This window comes from Gorilla gorilla, chromosome 4 (assembly GCF_029281585.2).
Source record: "Gorilla gorilla gorilla isolate KB3781 chromosome 4, NHGRI_mGorGor1-v2.1_pri, whole genome shotgun sequence".
Classification (NCBI taxonomy): Eukaryota; Metazoa; Chordata; class Mammalia; order Primates; family Hominidae; genus Gorilla; species Gorilla gorilla.
Genome location: NC_073228.2, coordinates 154,625,298 through 154,631,838, shown reverse-complemented (window position 1 = coordinate 154,631,838; position 6,541 = coordinate 154,625,298).

Genomic DNA, 6,541 nt, shown 5'->3' with positions numbered 1-6,541 from the left:
GCGAGAGAAAGGAGAGACCAGGGCGTCTCGGGCTCCCCTTCCACCTTGCCACACACTCGCCGCGTAGCGGTGGACATGTCACTTGGCTTCTGAGGGTCTCCCCTCTCTGGATTGTAAACCGAGAGGGTTGGCCTAAAATGTGTCCTCCACGACCTTTCCAGCTATAGAGTAGACATGGGAAAGAAAGCCTAGCAAGTAGGTTTGGACAGAGGAGCCGGGACTCAGATCCTGCTTTGCGATGTCCGAAGTGTAGGGTCCTTCGGAGGCTTTGCCACTCTGTTTCATTCTCTGTAAAGTGGGAAAGGTAACACCTGTCTCCCAGTCCTGTTGCGAGGATTGGTTTAGAGGACCAGTGTGAAGCTGGTTGGTTCTCTGCCATAACATGACTTGGAGCATCCTGTTTATTTTGTGATAACAATGAAATAGCCCAATCCAAGGTGATCAAGAGCCCATTAGAATCCAGCATCTGAGAGGCTTCCCACGCCACTGTGGGTGGCCCAGCTTCCACGCAGGACAATGCCAATTCTGTAATCTTCTGCACCCTCTATGTCATCCATGGAGTGAGGGGGGACTCCCGTCCCATGTTGGCACCCACACTTTTTAATTCACAGTGGTTTTCTTTAATCTTACTCTTCTGAAAAAAAGGAGCACAAGCCTTGACTATCAGTGAGACCTTGAGCAGTCTTGGAGCCCAGTAGTGTTTTGGAGGGTTTGGAAAGAGCCATACTGCCTTCCCCAGGCCTAAATTTGATATGGTGTGGGCCCCGAACTTAGAACTTACTCCCTGCTGTTTCCTCTGATTCAGGGATGAGGTCAGCAGAAATAACCTCTAAATCATCATTATCACATGCCAGTTTCTTAAGGGAAGGACAGTGAGGATGAAGGGGATTCACATGAGAAATGATTTGAGAAAAACCCTAAGGGCTGTCACCCAACAACATGTTTTATTCAAAAGAGATAGTGTGGGAACCTAAAAACAAGGACAACCCAATTCTCAATAGTTTAATACAAAGCTCTCATTTAATAGTAAAAAAAGATTGAAGGAGGACAATCTTTTTTTTTTTTTTTTTTTTTTTTGAGACGGAGTCTCGCTCTGTCGCCCAGGCTGGAGTGCAGTGGCATGATCTCGGCTCACTGCAACAGGAGGACAATCTTAATACGACATTTTCCCTGGTTAGTGAAGGGGATGAGAGTTCCTTTGGGTGGACAACTGGTAACTCCATGTGCCCTGCTGTGAACATTGGCTTCCCTCTGGGACAAGGCAGAAGCTCAGGCCTGGAGCCAGCTGAGTCCTAGTCTCCCTTTCCATTTAGCAATTTATTAGTATCTCTTTAATATCGACTTGCCCTGGGACCCTAAAAGCAAGCCAGAAATAAAGTATGAATCCCCACAGGAGCATACCATGTTAAGTCTGCTGCCTAGGCTAGACTGATTTTGCAAAGAGAGCACTGAAGGGAAGAATAATGGATGCTGTGTTGGGATGCAGGAGTGGGGGAAATAGTCAATTTCAGCAACAAGCTTTTGTTACAGCAAAAGCCAGAAAACAGCTCACAACTTCCTTGGTCCTCTATTACAACCACTCCAAAGAGAAAACCATCAGGACCTGAAAGAAATAAGTAATACTCTGTTAGAGAGCCCCTGATACTTTGGGGAACTTGTACAGAAGAAGTTGTAGTCTAATGACATTGGCTGCCATCAAAAGACGGCCTTGGCCAGGGGCGGTGGCTCATGCCTGTAATCCCAGCACTTTGGGAGGCCGAGGCGGGCAGATCACCTGAGGTCAGGAGTTCGAAACCAGCCTGGCCAACATGGTGAAACCCTGTATCTACCAAAAACACAAAAATTAGCCAGGCGTGGTGGCGGGCGCCCGTAATCCCAGCTACTGGAGAGGCTGAGGCAGGAGAATCACTTGAATCCCGGAAGCGGAGGCTGCAGTGAGCCGAGTTGCCCCACTGCACTCCAGCCTGGGCAATAGAGTGGGACTCTGTCTCCAAAAAACAAACAAACAAACAAACAAACCACTGCCTAAAGAGGCCCCCATTAGGATGCAATCCATAGCAAATACCCTCTCTAAGAATCATATCTACACGAGACATTTTCTTTTCATTTTTCACTTGTACAAATATATTTATTTACTTTTGGGGAATAATATGACATATTGTATTAGAAATCAGAAAACCAGTATTTCGAGTCTGTCACCCAGTAGCCCAACCAAGCTCCATAAAATAGTAATATGAGACCTATTCCTCACATCTGGTACAATTATGATGAGTAAATATTTTATTCATATACAGCAGACCCCTGAATAACATCCTTCTGTTATAACGTTGATGAGGAAAAAAATTGTTTCCCTGCTGGGACCACCGTCTGTGTGGCATTTGCATGTCCTCCCCATGTCTTCCTGGGTTTTCTCCAGGTACCCCAGTCGGTTTCCTCCCACACCGCGAAGATATGCATGTTAGGCAAACTGCTGTGTCTATGTAGTCCCAGTGTGAATGATTGTGGGTGTGGGTGAGTCTGCTCTGCGATGTGATGGCGTCCTGTCCAGGGCTGGTTACTGCCTTGAGCCCTGAGCTGCCGGGACAGGCTCTGGCCACTGAACTCTAAACTGGAATAAGCGGGTAAATAATTCTCTTCCTTGTTTTTACTAATCTTTCTTAAATGTATGTATGGTTCACAATTATTTCAGTGTTCAATATTGGAAGTGTTTTAGTCTTTATTTAGAAGTTTGGCGGTACTTTTGTTATCAGAAATATGCTGTAGGAACTTAACTCTTCTTTCTGTCCATTTGTCTATGGTAAAATTGGTTTCCTTATACATAGTTTCACTCAAAATCAAAGTGTCCAAAACCTGTTGAGGAGGCTGAGTGAGGACTTACTGTATTCCTTCGTTCAAAGCTATTTATTGAATATCTCCTACATGTTCTAGGCACTAAGGAAGACAAATTATCTTTATTTATTGTGCTTACATCTACTGGGAAAATATTCACAAAAAATAAGTAAGCAAATAAATAAGCAAGATGATACCGGTTTGCGAAACCATGAAGAACATAAAGCAAGATGATGAGAGAGTGATGGAGAGTGTTTTATCATGGAGACTGTAGTTAAACTGAATTTCCTAAATAGTTTATATCATCAATGATTATGTTACTCTGTAATATATCAACTTAAACATAATTTCCAAGGTCTTTAATTAACTGAGAATTTAGATTGATACTAAATCAAGTAAACTGGTGAATAATCTTAGCTGCTTGGATAATTTCTAAGAAAGATAGAATACAAAAACATTGGTCACCAAGCATGGTATCGAACACCATTTGCACACCTTTGCCTCTTATTTGTATAAGTTTGAGAGTTGATAAACCTTTGGATTATATTAACGTATATGTTTTATTTTACCACTTAAAGAAATGCAAAAGGAGTCAGCACAGTGACTCACACCTGTAATCCTAGCACTTTGGGAGGCTGAGGCTGGTGGATCTCTTGAGGCCAGGAGTTCAAGACCAGCCAGGCCAACATAGTGAAACCCTGTCTCTATTTAAAAATACAAAAAATTAGCCGGGAGTGGTGGTGCATATCTGTAACCCCAGCTACTCGGGAGGCTGAGGCAGGAGACTTCCTTGAACCTGGGAGGCAGAGGCTGCAGTGAGCTGAGATCATGCCACCGCACTCTAGCCTGGATGACACAGCAAGACTCTGTCTCAAAAAACAAAACAAAACAAACAAATATATATATATATATTTATATATAATTTTTATATTTTTAGTAGAGACAGGGTTTCACCATGTTGGCCAGGCTGGTCTCGAACTCTTCACCTCAGGTGATCTGCCTTCCTCGGCCTCCCAAAGTGCTGGTATTACAGGCATGAGCCACTGTGCCCAGCCTGCTCCATATTTCTTAATTGGCTCAATAATGTTGTTAGAATTTCATTATATATTAAGCCCACATGATGTTTAATAAATAAGTTGTCTTCCTTATGTTACTTTTTAAAGTAGAGTTGTCCTTGTCCCCATTACCCTTGAGAATACACTGACAAAATCCATAACACAGTAGAAGATTTTATTCTCCCCTATTCTGATATAGTTGTTTACTGTAATAAATTAATAGAGCCTTAAATTTAATCAACAAAAGGTGGTTCTTATTTTTCTTCCATGCTTGCCTAAAGACCTCTGCTATAAGCTAAAGAGGTCAACAAAGGACCAAGCCCCAGAGCCTTGGTGGAAAAGATTTTATCAGATGCTCTTAGCTAGAATAGACTTACAGCCCCAGCCTTATCAGTATTCGCTGACTTCTGACCACAAGTAGACATCTATAGACTGAACCATAGCACTGAATCAGGATTGCTAGGACTCTTTCGTCCTGAAGCAACAAACCATGGAAGTATACTGCTGATCCAAGATTTGTGAGTCAAGAATGAATCACATGAGCCTAATAAGCCAACAAGGGAAATATAATCATGATTATTTGTTTTGGAATAGTGTTAGATTGTTTTTAATGTCCCATTTTCTGATGAGTGTAAGAGGAAGTCCTTACTTCTTCATCTATTGCTAACCCTCATTTTAGCAAACTATGCTTATTGCAAACTGAAATGAAATATTTTTAATGATACCTTGTTCCCACTGGCCCATCAGAATTCAAGAGTAAATATTTTTACTGAATCCTTGGCTATGTAATTATTTGAACAGATTCAACGAATCTGCCATCCTTTTTACCAAGATGTATTGAAAAAATCAATCATATAATCAAAGCCATCCAAAGAGTTATATTTGAGAATAAATTTCATTTAATCAGCTATAATCACATAACCATTAAAGACTAAGTGTAGTACTTCCTTTGCAGAAGCAAGGCTACAAAGCCTTCCCAGAAAACTGATCTGGTACCTATTATTTGGCTTACAGGGTTCCAGCATTGTGCTAGTAATGTGTATTAGGCTTCTCTTGCATTGTCATAAAGAAATATCTAAGCCTGGGTAATTTATAAAAGAGGCTTAACTGGCTCACGGTTCTGTGGGCTGTATAGGAAGCATCGCTAACAGTCATGGCAGAAGGTGAAGCAGGAGTAGGCACATAACATGGCGAAAGCAAGAGCAAGAAAGAGAGGCGGAAGGTGTCACACACCTTTAAACGACCAGATCTCAAGATAACTCACTATCATGAACACAGTACCAAGGGGATGGCACTAAACCATTCATGAGAAAACTGCCACTATGATCCAGTCACCTCCCACCAGGTCCCATCTCCAACAGTGGAATTACATTTCAGCATGAAATTTGGGCAGGGACAACATCCAAACTATATCATAATGCTTACTTACCATCAGGCCAGCAAATTTAGCAAACGCTAAGGCCCTTGGGAAAAGAGAAAGTCACTCACTTTTAAAGACTGCATATAAAATCAGATGGAAATTAATGTCTTGGCTCTGGTTTTCTGATATTGGAATAAATGAGCAAAGAAGAAAAATTTTAAAATATAAATTATTACCCTAGAAAAATATTCATTTGATGCAAAAGAAAGCAATAAAGAATAAAAGAGTGAACATACTTGAAAGATATAAAAACAAAAAGTGAAATAGCAGATTTAAATCCAGCTATATCAATAATAGCATTAAATGCAAATGGATTCAACAGTCCTATCAAAAGGCAGTGATTATCAGACTGGATTTTAAAAATGCAAAGAACAAGATCCAACCTATATTCTGTCTTCAGGAGGCACACTTTAGATTCAAAGATATAAATAGATTGAAAGCAAAAGAAAGGATAAAATATATATATATACATATATATAATGCAAACAGCAACCATAGGAAAGCTGAAGTAAAAATAAAGATTATAATGGAGCTGAAAAATCCCTATCACTTAGTGACATCGTAGCCATTGTAACATGATAGCACAACACATTATTTATGTGTTTGTAGTGATGCTGGTTTAAACAAACCCACTGCATTGCCAGACATATAAAAGTATAGCACATACAATTATGTACAGTACATAATACTTGATAATAGTAATAATAAATGACCATGTTACTGGTTTTTAAAAAAGAAAGCCAAAGTGGCTATATCAGTAATAGAAAAAGTAAAACAAAAAGGCCTGGTGCAGTGGTTCATGTCTGTAATCCCAGCACTTTGGGAGGCTGAGGTGGGCAGATTACTTGAGGCCAGGAGTTCGAGGACAGCCTGGCCAACATGGGAAAACCCTGTCTCTACTAAAAATACAAAAATTAGCCAGGCATGGTGGTACATGCCTGTAACCCCAGCTACTCAAGTGACTGAGGCACAAGAATTGCTTGAAGCCGGGAGGTGGAGATTGCAGCGAACCGAGATCATGCCACTGCACTCCAGCCTGAGTTACGGAGTGAGATTCTGTCTCAAAAAACAACAACAACAAACATTACTAGAGATAAAGAGGCACATTTGATAATGTTAAAGAGTTAATCCATCAGGAAATTATAACAATTATAAATATACGCACTAACAAGAGAAAAAATAACATAAAGATTGATAGAATTAAGGGAAGAAGTAGACAATTTAACAATTGTCAAAG